This window comes from Cervus elaphus, chromosome 16 (assembly GCF_910594005.1).
Source record: "Cervus elaphus chromosome 16, mCerEla1.1, whole genome shotgun sequence".
In the NCBI taxonomy this organism is placed as follows: Eukaryota; Metazoa; Chordata; class Mammalia; order Artiodactyla; family Cervidae; genus Cervus; species Cervus elaphus.
Window position 1 is genome coordinate 47,714,371 of NC_057830.1, and position 19,473 is coordinate 47,733,843.

Genomic DNA, 19,473 nt, shown 5'->3' on the forward strand with positions numbered 1-19,473 from the left:
GGCCATACCCGTCGTAACTCGAGAAGATACCCCAGGTTCCCGGCACAACTCGAGAAAAACCATGAGACTTTCCCCTTGCCTCGAGATGAGGCCCGATTCTCTGCAATGCATGCAGAGCAATTCCGTGTTGCACATCACACAAGAAAGGAGCCTTGATTTCTTGATGGCACTCCAGAGATACCCCAAGAACTGTTTCTAGGCTAGAGGGATCCCGAGGTCACTGTAGCAACACGAAAGAGCTCCGTGGACCAAAAATCAACTCGAGATGAGAGGTTAGTCCCTGGCTTCGACTCCAGAGGAATACCACCTTACTATAAGCACCTCAGGAGGAGGCTTCTCTCAGCTCTAGGTATGTGAGAGGTACCCTGAGATTGTGGCCTCAAGTGGAATGGACACCGTGATGCCCTGACTTGAAATAAGGCCGGATATCCCTGCAGTGACTTGATGCAGGCTAGTCTTGCATCTCCCAAGACGAAAGGATGTCTGAATCGCCTGTGGAGACCACAGAGAAAGACCTAGTTCCCTACCTAATTGCGACGGGAGGCCTCACATCCTTTGAAAACTCCAGAGGGACGTGGAGATCAGTGCCTCCAAAGGAGACGATGCCTGACTCCTCGTGAATCTTGATAGGAGTCCCAGGATTCCTGTGGCACGTGGAAAGGGACCCTTGGTCTCCCGCCTCAGCTGCAGTGGTGTCCCAATTGCCCTGCCAGGCCTCAAGGAGAATCTCGAGTTGTCCCTCGCAACTAGGCAGGAGACCTTACATCGCTGAACAAACACGTGTGTGGAAGGGTCATCCCCGTCGTAACTCAAAAATATACCCCAGGTTCCCGCGGCAAGTCGAGAAAAAACATGAGACTTCCCAGTCGCCGTGAGATGAGGCCCAATTCCCCTGCACTGCGAACAGAGCAATTCCGTGTTGCACATCATACATGAAAGGAGCCTTGATTTCCTTGATGGCACTCCAGAGAAACCCCAAGAACACTGTTTCAAGGCTAGAGGGATCCTGAGGTCACTGTAGCTACATGAAAGAACTCCATGGACCAAAAATCAACTCGAGATGAGAGGTTAGTCAATGGCATCGACTCCAGAGGAATGCCACCTTACTACAGGCACCTCAAGAGGAGGCTTCTCTCAGCTCTAGGTATGTGAGAGGGACCCTGAATTTGGGGCCTCAAGTGGAATGAACATCGCGATGCCCTGACTCGAAATAAGGCCGGATATCCCTGCGGTGACTTGAATGCAGGCTCGTCTTGCATCTCCCAAGACGAAAGTGTGTCTGAATCCCCTTTGGAGACTACAGAGAAAGAACTAGTTCACCACCTCATCGCGACCGGAGGACTCACATCCTTTGAAAATTCCACAGGGACATGGAGATCAGTGCCTCCAAAGGAGACGATGCCTGACTCCTCGTGAAACTTGATAGGAGTCCCAGGATTCCTGTGGCACGTGGAGAGGGACCCTTGGTCTCCCGCCTCAGCTGGAGAGGCGTCCCAATTGCCCTGCCAAGCCTCGAGGAGAATCCCGAGTTGTCCCTCGCAACTAGGCAGGAGTCCTGACGTTGCTGAACAAACACGTGTGTGGAAGGGCCATCCCCATCTAAACTCGAGAATATACCCCAAGTTAACGCCGCCACTCGAGAACAACCATGAGACTTCCCCCTCGCCGCGAGGTGACGCCCGATTCCCCTGCACTGCGTGCAGAGCAATGCCGTGTTGCACATCACACATGAAAGAAGCCATGATTTCCTTGATGGCACTCCAGAGAAACCCCAAGAACAATGTTTCAAGCTAGAGGGATCCTGAGGTCACTGTAGCAACACGAAAGAGCTCCGTGGACCAAAAATCAACTCGAGATGAGAGGTTAGTCCCTGGCTTCCACTCCAGAGGAATACCACCTTACCACAAGCACCTCAAGAGGAGGCTTCTCTCAGCTGTAGTTATGTGAGAGGGACCCTGAGTTTGTGGCCACAAGTGGAATGGACACTGCGATGCCCTGTCTTGAAATAAGGCCGAATATCCCTGCAGTGACTTGAATGCAGGCTCGTCTTGCATCTCCCAAGACGAAAGGATGTCTGAATCCCCTGTGGAGACCACAGAGAAAGACCTAGTTCCCCACCTCATCGCGACCGGAGGCCTCACATCCTTTGAAAACTCCAGAGGGACGCGGAGATCAGTGCCTCCAAAGGAGACGATGCCTGACTCCTCGTGAAACTTGATAGGAGTCCCAGGATTCCTGTGGCACGTGGAGAGGGACCCTTGGTCTCCCGCCTCAGCTGGGGAGGCGTCCCAATTGCCCTGCCAAGCCTCGAGGAGAATCCCGAGTTGTCCCTCGCAACTAGGCAGGAGTCCTGACGTCGCTGAACAAACACGTGTGTGGAAGGGCCATCCCCATCTAAACTCGAGAATATACCCCAGGTTCCCGCCACAACTCGAGAACAACCATGAGACTTACCCCCGCTGCGAGATGAGGCCCGATTCCCCTGCACAGCGTGCAGAGCAATTCCGTGTTGCACATCCCACCTGAAAGGAGCCATGATTTCCTTGATGGCACTCCAGAGAAACCCCAAGAACACTGTTTCAAGGCTAGAGGGATCCTGAGGTCACTGTAGCAACACGAAAGAGCTCCGTGGACCACAAATCAACTCGAGATGAGAGGTTAGTCCCTGGCTTCGACTCCAGAGGAATACCACCTTACCACAAGCACCTCAAGAGAAGGCTTCTCTCAGCTCTAGGTATGTGAGAGGGACCCTGAGTTTGCGGCCTCAAGTGGAATGGACACCGCGATGCCGTGACTCGAAATAAGGTCGGTTATCCCTGCAGTGACTTGAATGCAGGCTCGTCTTGCATCTCCCAAGACGAAAGGATGTCTGAATCCCCTGTGGAGACCACAGAGAAAGACCTAGTTCCCCACCTCATCGTGACCGGAGGCCTCACATCCTTTGAAAACTCCAGAGGGACGCGGAGATCAGTGCCTCCAAAGGAGACGATGCCTGACTCCTCGTGAAACTTGATAGGAGTCCCAGGATTACTGTGGCACGAGGAAAGGGACGCTTGGTCTCCCACCTCAGATGGAGAGGCTTCCCAATTGCCCTGCCAAGCCTCGAGGAGAATCCCGAGTTGTCCCTCGCAACTAGGCAGGAGTCCTGACGTCGCTGAACAAACACGTGTGTGAAAGGGCCATCCCCGTCGTAACTCGAGAATATACCCCAGGTTCCCGCCGCAACTCGAGAAAAACCATGAAACTTCGCCCTCACCGCGAGATGTGGCCCAATTCCCCTGCACTGCCTGCAGTGAAATTCCGTGTTGCACATCACACATGCAAGGAGCCTTAATTTCCTTGATGGCACTCTAGAGAAACCCCAAGAACACTGTTTCAAGGCTAGAGGCACCGTGAGGTCACTGTAGCAACACGAGAGACCTCCGTGGACCAAAAGTCAACTCGAGATGAGATTTTAGTCCCTGGCTTCGACTCCAGAGGAATACCACCTTACCACAAGCACCTCAAGAGGAGGCTTCTCTCAGCTCTAGGTATTTGAGAGGGACCCTGAGTTTGAGGCCTCACGTGGAATGGACACCGCGATGCCCTGACTCGAAATAAGGCCGGATATCCCTGCAGTGACTTGAATGCAGGCTCGTCTTGCATCTCCCAAGACGAAAGAATGTCTGAATCCCCTGTGGAGACCACAGAGAAAGACCTAGCTCCCCACCTCATCGCGACCGGAGGCCTCACATCCTTTGAAAACTCCAGAGGTACAAGGAGATCAGTGCCTCAAAAGGAGACGATGCCTGACTTCTCGTGAAACTTGATAGGAGTCCCAGGATTCCTGTGGCACGTGGAAAGAGACCCTTGGTCTTCCGCCTCAGCTGGAGAGGCGTCCCAATTGCCCTGCCAAGCCCCGAGGAGAATCCCGAGTTGTCCCTCGCAACTAGGCAGGAGTCCTGACGTCGCTGAACAAACACGTGTGTGGAAGGGCCATCCCCGTCGTAACTCGAGAATATACCCCAGGTTCCCGCCGCAACTCGAGAAAAAACTTGAGACTTCCCCCTCGCCGCGAGATGAGGCCCGATTGCCCTGCACTGCGTGCAGAGCAATTCCGTTTTGCACATTACACATGAAAGGAGCCTTGATTTCCTTGATGGCACTCCAGAGAAACCCCAGGAACACTGTTTCAGGGATAGAGGGATCCTGAGGTTACTGTAGCAACAAGAAAGAGCTCCTTGGACCAAAAATCAACTCGAGATGAAAGGTTAGTTCCTGGGTTCGACTCCTGAGGAATACCACCTTACCACAAGAATCTCAAGAGGAGGCTTCTCTCAGCTCTAGGTATGTGAGAGGGACCCTGAATTTGCGGCCTCAAGTGGAATGGACACCGCGATGCCCTGACTCGAAATAAGTCCGGATATCCCTGCAGTGACTTGAATGCAGGCTCGTCCTGCATCTCCCAAGACGAAAAGATGTCTGAATCCCCTGTGGAGACGACAGAGAAAGAACTAGTTCCCTACCTCATTGCGACCGGAGGCCTCACATCCTTTGAAAACTCCAGAGGGACGCGGAATTTAGTGCCTCCAAAGGAGACGATGCCTGACTCCTCGTGAAACTTGATAGGAGTCCCAGGATTCATGTGGCACGTGGAGAGGGACCCTTGGTCTCCCGCCTCAGCTGGAGAGGCGTCCCAATTGCCCTGCCAAGCCTCGAGGAGAATCCCGAGTTGTCCCTCGCAACTAGGCAGGAGTCCTGACGTCGCTGAACAAACACGTGTGTGGAAGGGCCATCCCCGTCGTAACTCGAGAATATACTCCAGGTTCCCGCCGCAACTCGAGAAAAACCATGAGACTTCCCCCTCGCCGCGAAATGAGGCTCGATTCCCCTGCACTGCGTGCAGAGCAATTCCGTGTTGTACATCACACATGAAAGGAGCCTTAATTTACTTGATGGCACTCCAGGGAAACCCCAAGAACACTGTTTCAAGGCTTGAAGGATCCTGAGGTCACTGTAACAACACGAAAGAGCTCCGTGGACCAAAAATCAACTCGAGATGAGAGGTTAGTCCCTGGCCTCGACTCCTGAGGAATACCACCTTACCACAAGAACCTCAAGAGGAGGCTTCTCTCAGCTCTAGGTATGTGAGAGGGACCCTGAGTTTCTGGCCTCAAGTGGAATGGACACCGCAATGCCCTGACTCGAAATAAGGCCGGATATCCGTGCAGTGACTTGAATGCAGGCTCGTCTTGCATCTCCCAAGATGAAAGGATGTCTGAATCCCCTGTGGAGACCACAGAGAAAGACCTAGTTCCCCACCTCATCGCGACCGGAGGCCTCACATCTTTTGAAAACTCCAGAGGGACGCGGAGATCAGTGCCTCCAATGGAGGCGATGCCTGACTTCTCGTGAAACTTGATAGGAGTCCCAGGATTCCTGTGGCACGTGGAAAGAGATACTTGGTCTTCCGCCTCAGCTGGAGAGGCGTCCCAATTGCCCTGCCAAGCCCCGAGGAGAATCCCGAGTTGTCCCTCGCAACTAGGCAGGAGTGCTGACGTCGCTGAACAAACACGTGTGTGGAAGGGCCATCCCCGTCTTAACTCGAGAATATACCCCAGGTTCCCGCCGCAACTCGAGAAAAACCATGAGACTTCCCCCTGGCCACGAGATGAGGCCCGATTCCCCTTTCACTGCGTGCAGAGCAATTCCGTGTTGCACATCACACAGGAAAGGAGCCTTGATTTCCTTGATGGCACTCCAGAGAAAGCCCATGAACAGTGTTTCAAGGCTAGAGGGATCCTGAGGTCACTGTAGCAACACGAAAGAGCTCCGTGGACAAAAAGTCAACTCGAGATGAGAGGTCATTCCCTGGCTTCGACTCCAGAGGAATACCACCTTACCACAAGCACCTCAGGAGGAGGCTTCTCTCAGCTCTAGGTATGTGAGAGGTACCCTGAGATTGTGGCCTCAAGTGGAATGGACACCGTGATGCCCTGACTTGAAATAAGGCCGGATATCCCTGCAGTGACTTGATGCAGGCTAGTCTTGCATCTCCCAAGACGAAAGGATGTTTGAATCGCCTGTGGAGACCACAGAGAAAGACCTAGTTCCCTACCTAATTGCGACCGGAGGCCTCACATCCTTTGAAAACTCCAGAGGGACGTGGAGATCAGTGCCTCCAAAGGAGCCGATGCCTGACTCCTCGTGAATCTTGATAGGAGTCCCAGGATTCCTGTGGCACGTGGAAAGGGACCCTTGGTCTCCCGCCTCAGCTGGAGTGGTGTCCCAATTGCCCTGCCAGGCCTCAAGGAGAATCTCGAGTTGTCCCTCGCAACTAGGCAGGAGACCTTACATCGCTGAACAAACACGTGTGTGGAAGGGTCATCCCCGTCGTAACTCAAAAATATACCCCAGGTTCCCGCGGCAAGTCGAGAAAAAACATGAGACTTCCCAGTCGCCGTGAGATGAGGCCCAATTCCCCTGCACTGCGAACAGAGCAATTCCGTGTTGCACATCATACATGAAAGGAGCCTTGATTTCCTTGATGGCACTCCAGAGAAACCCCAAGAACACTGTTTCAAGGCTAGAGGGATCCTGAGGTCACTGTAGCTACATGAAAGAACTCCGTGGACCAAAAATCAACTCGAGATGAGAGGTTAGTCCCTGGCGTCGACTCCAGAGGAATACCACCTTACCACAGGCACCTCAAGAGGAGGCTTCTCTCAGCTCTAGGTATGTGAGAGGGACCCTGAATTTGGGGCCTCAAGTGGAATGGACATCGCGATGCCCTGACTCGAAATAAGGCCGGATATCCCTGCGGTGACTTGAATGCAGGCTCGTCTTGCATCTCCCAAGACGAAAGGGTGTCTGAATCCCCTTTGGAGACTACAGAGAAAGAACTAGTTCACCACCTCATCGCGACCGGAGGACTCACATCCTTTGAAAATTCCACAGGGACATGGAGATCAGTGCCTCCAAAGGAGACGATGCCTGACTCCTCGTGAAACTTGATAGGAGTCCCAGGATTCCTGTGGCACGTGGAGAGGGACCCTTGGTCTCCCGCCTCAGCTGGAGAGGCGTCCCAATTGCCCTGCCAAGCCTCGAGGAGAATCCCGAGTTGTCCCTCGCAACTAGGCAGGAGTCCTGACGTTGCTGAACAAACACGTGTGTGGAAGGGCCATCCCCATCTAAACTCGAGAATATACCCCAAGTTAACGCCGCCACTCGAGAACAACCATGAGACTTCCCCCTCGCCGCGAGGTGACGCCCGATTCCCCTGCACTGCGTGCAGAGCAATGCCGTGTTGCACATCACACATGAAAGGAGCCTTAATTTCCTTGATGGCACTCCAGGGAAACCCCAAGAACACTGTTTCAAGGCTTGAAGGATCCTGAGGTCACTGTAACAACACGAAAGAGCTCCGTGGACCAAAAATCAACTCGAGATGAGAGGTTAGTCCCTGGCTTCCACTCCAGAGGAATACCACCTTACCACAAGCACCTCAAGAGGAGGCTTCTCTCAGCTGTAGTTATGTGAGAGGGACCCTGAGTTTGTGGCCACAAGTGGAATGGAAACTGCGATGCCCTGTCTTGAAATAAGGCCGAATATCCCTGCAGTGACTTGAATGCAGGCTCGTCTTGCATCTCCCAAGACGAAAGGATGTCTGAATCCCCTGTGGAGACCACAGAGAAAGACCTAGTTCCACACCTCATCGCGACCGGAGGCCTCACATCCTTTGAAAACTCCAGAGGGACGCGGAGATCAGTGCCTCCAAAGGAGACGATGCCTGACTCCTCGTGAAACTTGATAGGAGTCCCAGGATTCCTGTGGCACGTGGAGAGGGACCCTTGGTCTCCCGCCTCAGCTGGGGAGGCGTCCCAATTGCCCTGCCAAGCCTCGAGGAGAATCCCGAGTTGACCCTCGCAACTAGGCAGGAGTCCTGACGTCGCTGAACAAACACGTGTGTGGAAGGGCCATCCCCATCTAAACTCGAGAATATACCCCAGGTTCCCGCCACAACTCGAGAACAACCATGAGACTTACCCCCGCTGCGAGATGAGGCCCGATTCCCCTGCACAGCGTGCAGAGCAATTCCGTGTTGCACATCCCACCTGAAAGGAGCCATGATTTCCTTGATGGCACTCCAGAGAAACCCCAAGAACACTGTTTCAAGGCTAGAGGGATCCTGAGGTCACTGTAGCAACACGAAAGAGCTCCGTGGACCACAAATCAACTCGAGATGAGAGGTTAGTCCCTGGCTTCGACTCCAGAGGAATACCACCTTACCACAAGCACCTCAAGAGAAGGCTTCTCTCAGCTCTAGGTATGTGAGAGGGACCCTGAGTTTGCGGCCTCAAGTGGAATGGACACCGCGATGCCGTGACTCGAAATAAGGTCGGTTATCCCTGCAGTGACTTGAATGCAGGCTCGTCTTGCATCTCCCAAGACGAAAGGATGTCTGAATCCCCTGTGGAGACCACAGAGAAAGACCTAGTTCCCCACCTCATCGCGACCGGAGGCCTCACATCCTTTGAAAACTCCAGAGGGACGCGGAGATCAGTGCCTCCAAAGGAGACGATGCCTGACTCCTCGTGAAACTTGATAGGAGTCCCAGGATTACTGTGGCACGTGGAAAGGGACCCTTGGTCTCCCACCTCAGATGGAGAGGCTTCCCAATTGCCCTGCCAAGCCTCGAGGAGAATCCCGAGTTGTCCCTCGCAACTAGGCAGGAGTCCTGACGTCGCTGAACAAACACGTGTGTGAAAGGGCCATCCCCGTCGTAACTCGAGAATATACCCCAGGTTCCCGCCGCAACTCGAGAAAAACCATGAAACTTCGCCCTCACCGCGAGATGTGGCCCAATTCCCCTGCACTGCCTGCAGTGAAATTCCGTGTTGCACATCACACATGCAAGGAGCCTTAATTTCCTTGATGGCACTCTAGAGAAACCCCAAGAACACTGTTTCAAGGCTAGAGGCACCGTGAGGTCACTGTAGCAACACGAGAGACCTCCGTGGACCAAAAGTCAACTCGAGATGAGATTTTAGTCCCTGGCTTCGACTCCAGAGGAATACCACCTTACCACAAGCACCTCAAGAGGAGGCTTCTCTCAGCTCTAGGTATTTGAGAGGGACCCTGAGTTTGAGGCCTCACGTGGAATGGACACCGCGATGCCCTGACTCGAAATAAGGCCGGATATCCCTGCAGTGACTTGAATGCAGGCTCGTCTTGCATCTCCCAAGACGAAAGAATGTCTGAATCCCCTGTGGAGACCACAGAGAAAGACCTAGCTCCCCACCTCATCGCGACCGGAGGCCTCACATCCTTTGAAAACTCCAGAGGTACAAGGAGATCAGTGCCTCAAAAGGAGACGATGCCTGACTTCTCGTGAAACTTGATAGGAGTCCCAGGATTCCTGTGGCACGTGGAAAGAGACCCTTGGTCTTCCGCCTCAGCTGGAGAGGCGTCCCAATTGCCCTGCCAAGCCCCGAGGAGAATCCCGAGTTGTCCCTCGCAACTAGGCAGGAGTCCTGACGTCGCTGAACAAACACGTGTGTGGAAGGGCCATCCCCGTCGTAACTCGAGAATATACCCCAGGTTCCCGCCGCAACTCGAGAAAAAACTTGAGACTTCCCCCTCGCCGCGAGATGAGGCCCGATTGCCCTGCACTGCGTGCAGAGCAATTCCGTTTTGCACATTACACATGAAAGGAGCCTTGATTTCCTTGATGGCACTCCAGAGAAACCCCAGGAACACTGTTTCAGGGATAGAGGGATCCTGAGGTTACTGTAGCAACAAGAAAGAGCTCCTTGGACCAAAAATCAACTCGAGATGAAAGGTTAGTTCCTGGGTTCGACTCCTGAGGAATACCACCTTACCACAAGAATCTCAAGAGGAGGCTTCTCTCAGCTCTAGGTATGTGAGAGGGACCCTGAATTTGCGGCCTCAAGTGGAATGGACACCGCGATGCCCTGACTCGAAATAAGTCCGGATATCCCTGCAGTGACTTGAATGCAGGCTCGTCCTGCATCTCCCAAGACGAAAAGATGTCTGAATCCCCTGTGGAGACGACAGAGAAAGAACTAGTTCCCTACCTCATTGCGACCGGAGGCCTCACATCCTTTGAAAACTCCAGAGGGACGCGGAATTTAGTGCCTCCAAAGGAGACGATGCCTGACTCCTCGTGAAACTTGATAGGAGTCCCAGGATTTATGTGGCACGTGGAGAGGGACCCTTGGTCTCCCGCCTCAGCTGGAGAGGCGTCCCAATTGCCCTGCCAAGCCTCGAGGAGAATCCCGAGTTGTCCCTCGCAACTAGGCAGGAGTCCTGACGTCGCTGAACAAACACGTGTGTGGAAGGGCCATCCCCGTCGTAACTCGAGAATATACTCCAGGTTCCCGCCGCAACTCGAGAAAAACCATGAGACTTCCCCCTCGCCGCGAAATGAGGCTCGATTCCCCTGCACTGCGTGCAGAGCAATTCCGTGTTGTACATCACACATGAAAGGAGCCTTAATTTACTTGATGGCACTCCAGGGAAACCCCAAGAACACTGTTTCAAGGCTTGAAGGATCCTGAGGTCACTGTAACAACACGAAAGAGCTCCGTGGACCAAAAATCAACTCGAGATGAGAGGTTAGTCCCTGGCCTCGACTCCTGAGGAATACCACCTTACCACAAGAACCTCAAGAGGAGGCTTCTCTCAGCTCTAGGTATGTGAGAGGGACCCTGAGTTTCTGGCCTCAAGTGGAATGGACACCGCAATGCCCTGACTCGAAATAAGGCCGGATATCCCTGCAGTGACTTGAATGCAGGCTCGTCTTGCATCTCCCAAGATGAAAGGATGTCTGAATCCCCTGTGGAGACCACAGAGAAAGACCTAGTTCCCCACCTCATCGCGACCGGAGGCCTCACATCTTTTGAAAACTCCAGAGGGACGCGGAGATCAGTGCCTCCAATGGAGGCGATGCCTGACTTCTCGTGAAACTTGATAGGAGTCCCAGGATTCCTGTGGCACGTGGAAAGAGATACTTGGTCTTCCGCCTCAGCTGGAGAGGCGTCCCAATTGCCCTGCCAAGCCCCGAGGAGAATCCCGAGTTGTCCCTCGCAACTAGGCAGGAGTGCTGACGTCGCTGAACAAACACGTGTGTGGAAGGGCCATCCCCGTCTTAACTCGAGAATATACCCCAGGTTCCCGCCGCAACTCGAGAAAAACCATGAGACTTCCCCCTGGCCACGAGATGAGGCCCGATTCCCCTTTCACTGCGTGCAGAGCAATTCCGTGTTGCACATCACACAGGAAAGGAGCCTTGATTTCCTTGATGGCACTCCAGAGAAAGCCCATGAACAGTGTTTCAAGGCTAGAGGGATCCTGAGGTCACTGTAGCAACACGAAAGAGCTCCGTGGACAAAAAGTCAACTCGAGATGAGAGGTCATTCCCTGGCTTCGACTCCAGAGGAATACCACCTTACCACAAGCACCTCAGGAGGAGGCTTCTCTCAGCTCTAGGTATGTGAGAGGTACCCTGAGATTGTGGCCTCAAGTGGAATGGACACCGTGATGCCCTGACTTGAAATAAGGCCGGATATCCCTGCAGTGACTTGATGCAGGCTAGTCTTGCATCTCCCAAGACGAAAGGATGTCTGAATCGCCTGTGGAGACCACAGAGAAAGACCTAGTTCCCTACCTAATTGCGACCGGAGGCCTCACATCCTTTGAAAACTCCAGAGGGACGTGGAGATCAGTGCCTCCAAAGGAGCCGATGCCTGACTCCTCGTGAATCTTGATAGGAGTCCCAGGATTCCTGTGGCACGTGGAAAGGGACCCTTGGTCTCCCGCCTCAGCTGGAGTGGTGTCCCAATTGCCCTGCCAGGCCTCAAGGAGAATCTCGAGTTGTCCCTCGCAACTAGGCAGGAGACCTTACATCGCTGAACAAACACGTGTGTGGAAGGGTCATCCCCGTCGTAACTCAAAAATATACCCCAGGTTCCCGCGGCAAGTCGAGAAAAAACATGAGACTTCCCAGTCGCCGTGAGATGAGGCCCAATTCCCCTGCACTGCGAACAGAGCAATTCCGTGTTGCACATCATACATGAAAGGAGCCTTGATTTCCTTGATGGCACTCCAGAGAAACCCCAAGAACACTGTTTCAAGGCTAGAGGGATCCTGAGGTCACTGTAGCTACATGAAAGAACTCCGTGGACCAAAAATCAACTCGAGATGAGAGGTTAGTCCCTGGCGTCGACTCCAGAGGAATACCACCTTACCACAGGCACCTCAAGAGGAGGCTTCTCTCAGCTCTAGGTATGTGAGAGGGACCCTGAATTTGGGGCCTCAAGTGGAATGGACATCGCGATGCCCTGACTCGAAATAAGGCCGGATATCCCTGCGGTGACTTGAATGCAGGCTCGTCTTGCATCTCCCAAGACGAAAGGGTGTCTGAATCCCCTTTGGAGACTACAGAGAAAGAACTAGTTCACCACCTCATCGCGACCGGAGGACTCACATCCTTTGAAAATTCCACAGGGACATGGAGATCAGTGCCTCCAAAGGAGACGATGCCTGACTCCTCGTGAAACTTGATAGGAGTCCCAGGATTCCTGTGGCACGTGGAGAGGGACCCTTGGTCTCCCGCCTCAGCTGGAGAGGCGTCCCAATTGCCCTGCCAAGCCTCGAGGAGAATCCCGAGTTGTCCCTCGCAACTAGGCAGGAGTCCTGACGTTGCTGAACAAACACGTGTGTGGAAGGGCCATCCCCATCTAAACTCGAGAATATACCCCAAGTTAACGCCGCCACTCGAGAACAACCATGAGACTTCCCCCTCGCCGCGAGGTGACGCCCGATTCCCCTGCACTGCGTGCAGAGCAATGCCGTGTTGCACATCACACATGAAAGAAGCCATGATTTCCTTGATGGCACTCCAGAGAAACCCCAAGAACAATGTTTCAAGCTAGAGGGATCCTGAGGTCACTGTAGCAACACGAAAGAGCTCCGTGGACCAAAAATCAACTCGAGATGAGAGGTTAGTCCCTGGCTTCCACTCCAGAGGAATACCACCTTACCACAAGCACCTCAAGAGGAGGCTTCTCTCAGCTGTAGTTATGTGAGAGGGACCCTGAGTTTGTGGCCACAAGTGGAATGGACACTGCGATGCCCTGTCTTGAAATAAGGCCGAATATCCCTGCAGTGACTTGAATGCAGGCTCGTCTTGCATCTCCCAAGACGAAAGGATGTCTGAATCCCCTGTGGAGACCACAGAGAAAGACCTAGTTCCACACCTCATCGCGACCGGAGGCCTCACATCCTTTGAAAACTCCAGAGGGACGCGGAGATCAGTGCCTCCAAAGGAGACGATGCCTGACTCCTCGTGAAACTTGATAGGAGTCCCAGGATTCCTGTGGCACGTGGAGAGGGACCCTTGGTCTCCCGCCTCAGCTGGGGAGGCGTCCCAATTGCCCTGCCAAGCCTCGAGGAGAATCCCGAGTTGTCCCTCGCAACTAGGCAGGAGTCCTGACGTTGCTGAACAAACACGTGTGTGGAAGGGCCATCCCCATCTAAACTCGAGAATATACCCCAGGTTCCCGCCACAACTCGAGAACAACCATGAGACTTACCCCCGCTGCGAGATGAGGCCCGATTCCCCTGCACAGCGTGCAGAGCAATTCCGTGTTGCACATCCCACCTGAAAGGAGCCATTATTTCCTTGATGGCACTCCAGAGAAACCCCAAGAACACTGTTTCAAGGCTAGAGGGATCCTGAGGTCACTGTAGCAACACGAAAGAGCTCCGTGGACCACAAATCAACTCGAGATGAGAGGTTAGTCCCTGGCTTCGACTCCAGAGGAATACCACCTTACCACAAGCACCTCAAGAGAAGGCTTCTCTCAGCTCTAGGTATGTGAGAGGGACCCTGAGTTTGCGGCCTCAAGTGGAATGGACACCGCGATGCCGTGACTCGAAATAAGGTCGGTTATCCCTGCAGTGACTTGAATGCAGGCTCGTCTTGCATCTCCCAAGACGAAAGGATGTCTGAATCCCCTGTGGAGACCACAGAGAAAGACCTAGTTCCCCACCTCATCGCGACCGGAGGCCTCACATCCTTTGAAAACTCCAGAGGGACGCGGAGATCAGTGCCTCCAAAGGAGACGATGCCTGACTCCTCGTGAAACTTGATAGGAGTCCCAGGATTACTGTGGCACGAGGAAAGGGACGCTTGGTCTCCCACCTCAGATGGAGAGGCTTACCAATTGCCCTGCCAAGCCTCGAGGAGAATCCCGAGTTGTCCCTCGCAACTAGGCAGGAGTCCTGACGTCGCTGAACAAACACGTGTGTGGAAGGGCCATCCCCGTCGTAACTCGAGAATATACCCCAGGTTCCCGCCGCAACTCGAGAAAAACCATGAAACTTCGCCCTCGCCGCGAGATGTGGCCCAATTCCCCTGCACTGCCTGCAGTGAAATTCCGTGTTGCTCATCACACATGCAAGGAGCCTTAATTTCCTTGATGGCACTCTAGAGAAACCCCAAGAACACTGTTTCAAGGCTAGAGGAACCGTGAGGTCACTGTAGCAACACGAAAGACCTCCGTGGACCAAAAGTCAACTCGAGATGAGATTTTAGTCCCTGGCTTCGACTCCAGAGGAATACCACCTCACCACAAGCACCTCAAGAGGAGGCTTCTCTCAGCTCTAGGTATGTGAGAGGGACCCTGAGTTTGAGGACTCACGTGGAATGGACACCGCGATGCCCTGACTCGAAATAAGGCCGGATATCCCTGCAGTGACTTGAATGCAGGCTCGTCTTGCATCTCCCAAGACGAAAGAATGTCTGAATCCCCTGTGGAGACCACAGAGAAAGACCTAGTTCCCCACCTCATCGCGACCGGAGGCCTCACATCCTTTGAAAACTCCAGAGGTACAAGGAGATCAGTGCCTCAAAAGGAGACGATGCCTGACTTCTCGTGAAACTTGATAGGAGTCCCAGGATTCCTGTGGCACGTGGAAAGAGACCCTTGGTCTTCCGCCTCAGCTGGAGAGGCGTCCCAATTGCCCTGCCAAGCCCCGAGGAGAATCCCGAGTTGTCCCTCGCAACTAGGCAGGAGTCCTGACGTCGCTGAACAAACACGTGTGTGGAAGGGCCATCCCCGTCGTAACTCGAGAATATACCCCAGGTTCCCGCCGCAACTCGAGAAAAAACTTGAGACTTCCCCCTCGCCGCGAGATGAGGCCCGATTGCCCTGCACTGCGTGCAGAGCAATTCCGTTTTGCACATTACACACAAAAGGAGCCTTGATTTCCTTGATGGCACTCCAGAGAAACCCCAGGAACACTGTTTCAGGGATAGAGGGATCCTGAGGTTACTGTAGCAACAAGAAAGAGCTCCGTGGACCAAAAATCAACTCGAGATGAAAGGTTAGTTCCTGGGTTCGACTCCTGAGGAATACCACCTTACCACAAGAATCTCAAGAGGAGGCTTCTCTCAGCTCTAGGTATGTGAGAGGGACCCTGAATTTGCGGCCTCAAGTGGAATGGACACCGCGATGCCCTGACTCGAAATAAGTCCGGATATCCCTGCAGTGACTTGAATGCAGGCTCGTCCTGCATCTCCCAAGACGAAAAGATGTCTGAATCCCCTGTGGAGACGACAGAGAAAGAACTAGTTCCCTACCTCATTGCGACCGGAGGCCTCACATCCTTTGAAAACTCCAGAGGGACGCGGATTTTAGTGCCTCCAAAGGAGACGATGCCTGACTCCTCGTGAAACTTGATAGGAGTCCCAGGATTCATGTGGCACGTGGAGAGGGACCCTTGGTCTCCCGCCTCAGCTGGAGAGGCGTCCCAATTGCCCTGCCAAGCCTCGAGGAGAATCCCGAGTTGTCCCTCGCAACTAGGCAGGAGTCCTGACGTCGCTGAACAAACACGTGTGTGGAAGGGCCATCCCCGTCGTAACTCGAGAATATACTCCAGGTTCCCGCCGCAACTCGAGAAAAAACATGAGACTTCCCCCTCGCCGCGAGATGAGGCTCGATTCCCCTGCACTGCGTGCAGAGCAATTCCGTGTTGTACATCACACATGAAAGGAGCCTTAATTTACTTGATGGCACTCCAGGTAAACCCCAAGAACACTGTTTCAAGGCTTGAAGGATCCTGAGGTCACTGTAACAACACGAAAGAGCTCCGTGGACCAAAAATCAACTCGAGATGAGAGGTTAGTCCCTGGCCTCGACTCCTGAGGAATACCACCTTACCACAAGAACCTCAAGAGGAGGCTTCTCTCAGCTCTAGGTATGTGAGAGGGACCCTGAGTTTCTGGCCTCAAGTGGAATGGACACCACGAGGCCCTGACTCGAAATAAGGCCGGATATCCGTGCAGTGACTTGAATGCAGGCTCGTCTTGCATCTCCCAAGATGAAAGGATATCTGAATCCCCTGTGGAGACCACAGAGAAAGACCTAGTTCCCCACCTCATCGCGACCGGAGGCCTCACATCCTTTGAAAACTCCAGAGGTATAACGAGATCAGTGCCTCAAAAGGAGACGATGCCTGACTTCTCGTGAAACTTGATAGGAGTCCCAGGATTCCTGTGGCACGTGGAAAGAGACCCTTGGTCTTCCGCCTCAGATGGAGAGGCGTCCCAATTGCCCTGCCAAGCCCCGAGGAGAATCCCGAGTTGTCCCTCGCAACTAGGCAGGAGTCCTGACGTCGCTGAACAAACACGTGTGTGGAAGGGCCATCCCCGTCGTAACTCGAGAATATACCCCAGGTTCCCGCCGCAACTCGAGAAAAAACTTGAGACTTCCCCCTCGCCGCGAGATGAGGCCCGATTGCCCTGCACTGCGTGCAGAGCAATTCCGTTTTGCACATTACACATGAAAGGAGCCTTGATTTCCTTGATGGCACTCCAGAGAAACCCCAGGAACACTGTTTCAGGGATAGAGGGATCCTGAGGTTACTGTAGCAACAAGAAAGAGCTCCGTGGACCAAAAATCAACTCGAGATGAAAGGTTAGTTCCTGGGTTCGACTCCTGAGGAATACCACCTTACCACAAGAATCTCAAGAGGAGGCTTCTCTCAGCTCTAGGTATGTGAGAGGGACCCTGAATTTGCGGCCTCAAGTGGAATGGACACCGCGATGCCCTGACTCGAAATAAGTCCGGATATCTCTGCAGTGACTTGAATGCAGGCTCGTCCTGCATCTCCCAAGACGAAAAGATGTCTGAATCCCCTGTGGAGACGACAGAGAAAGAACTAGTTCCCTACCTCATTGCGACCGGAGTCCTCACATCCTTTGAAAACTCCAGAGGGACGCGGATTTTAGTGCCTCCAAAGGAGACGATGCCTGACTCCTCGTGAAACTTGATAGGAGTCCCAGGATTCATGTGGCACGTGGAGAGGGACCCTTGGTCTCCCGCCTCAGCTGGAGAGGCGTCCCAATTGCCCTGCCAAGCCTCGAGGAGAATCCCGAGTTGTCCCTCGCAACTAGGCAGGAGTCCTGACGTCGCTGAACAAACACGTGTGTGGAAGGGCCATCCCCGTCGTAACTCGAGAATATACTCCAGGTTCCCGCCGCAACTCGAGAAAAACCATGAGACTTCCCCCTCGCCGCGAAATGAGGCTCGATTCCCCTGCACTGCGTGCAGAGCAATTCCGTGTTGTACATCACACATGAAAAGAGCCTTAATTTACTTGATGGCACTCCAGGGAAACCCCAAGAACACTGTTTCAAGGCTTGAAGGATCCTGAGGTCACTGTAACAACACGAAAGAGCTCCGTGGACCAAAAATCAACTCGAGATGAGAGGTTAGTCCCTGGCCTCGACTCCTGAGGAATACCACCTTACCACAAGAACCTCAAGAGGAGGCTTCTCTCAGCTCTAGGTATGTGAGAGGGACCCTGAGTTTCTGGCCTCAAGTGGAATGGACACCGCAATGCCCTGACACGAAATAAGGCCGGATATCCGTGCAGTGACTTGAATGCAGGCTCGTCTTGCATCTCCCAAGATGAAAGGATGTCTGAATCCCCTGTGGAGACCACAGAGAAAGACCTAGTTCCCCACCTCATCGCGACCGGAGGCCTCACATCTTTTGAAAACTCCAGAGGGACGCGGAGATCAGTGCCTCCAATGGAGGCGATGCCTGACTTCTCGTGAAACTTGATAGGAGTCCCAGGATTCCTGTGGCACGTGGAAAGAGATACTTGGTCTCCCGCCTCAGCTGGAGAGGCGTCCCAATTCCCCTGCCAAGCCCCGAGGAGAATCCCGAGTTGTCCCTCGCAACTAGGCAGGAGTGCTGACGTCGCTGAACAAACACGTGTGTGGAAGGGCCATCCCCGTCTTAACTCGAGAATATACCCCAGGTTCCCGCCGCAACTCGAGAAAAACCATGAGACTTCCCCCTGGCCACGAGATGAGGCCCAATTCCCCTTTCACTGCGTGCAGAGTAATTCCGTGTTGCACATCACACAGGAAAGGAGCCTTGATTTCCTTGATGGCACTCCAGAGAAAGCCCATGAACAGTGTTTCAAGGCTAGAGGGATCCTGAGGTCACTGTAGCAACACGAAAGAGCTCCGTGGACAAAAAGTCAACTCGAGATGAGAGGTCATTCCCTGGCTTCGACTCCAGAGGAATACCACCTTACCACAAGCACCTCAGGAGGAGGCTTCTCTCAGCTCTAGGTATGTGAGAGGTACCCTGAGATTGTGGCCTCAAGTGGAATGGACACCGTGATGCCCTGACTTGAAATAAGGCCGGATATCCCTGCAGTGACTTGATGCAGGCTCGTCTTGCATCTCCCAAGACGAAAGGGTGTCTGAATCCCCTTTGGAGACTACAGAGAAAGAACTAGTTCACCACCTCATCGCGACCGGAGGACTCACATCCTTTGAAAATTCCACAGGGACATGGAGATCAGTGCCTCCAAAGGAGACGATGCCTGACTCCTCGTGAAACTTGATAGGAGTCCCAGGATTCCTGTGGCACGTGGAGAGGGACCCTTGGTCTCCCGCCTCAGCTGGAGAGGCGTCCCAATTGCCCTGCCAAGCCTCGAGGAGAATCCCGAGTTGTCCCTCGCAACTAGGCAGGAGTCCTGACGTTGCTGAACAAACACGTGTGTGGAAGGGCCATCCCCATCTAAACTCGAGAATATACCCCAAGTTAACGCCGCCACTCGAGAACAACCATGAGACTTCCCCCTCGCCGCGAGGTGACGCCCGATTCCCCTGCACTGCGTGCAGAGCAATGCCGTGTTGCACATCACACATGAAAGAAGCCATGATTTCCTTGATGGCACTCCAGGGAAACCCCAAGAACAATGTTTCAAGCTAGAGGGATCCTGAGGTCACTGTAGCAACACGAAAGAGCTCCGTGGACCAAAAATCAACTCGAGATGAGAGGTTAGTCCCTGGCTTCCACTCCAGAGGAATACCACCTTACCACAAGCACCTCAAGAGGAGGCTTCTCTCAGCTGTAGTTATGTGAGAGGGACCCTGAGTTTGTG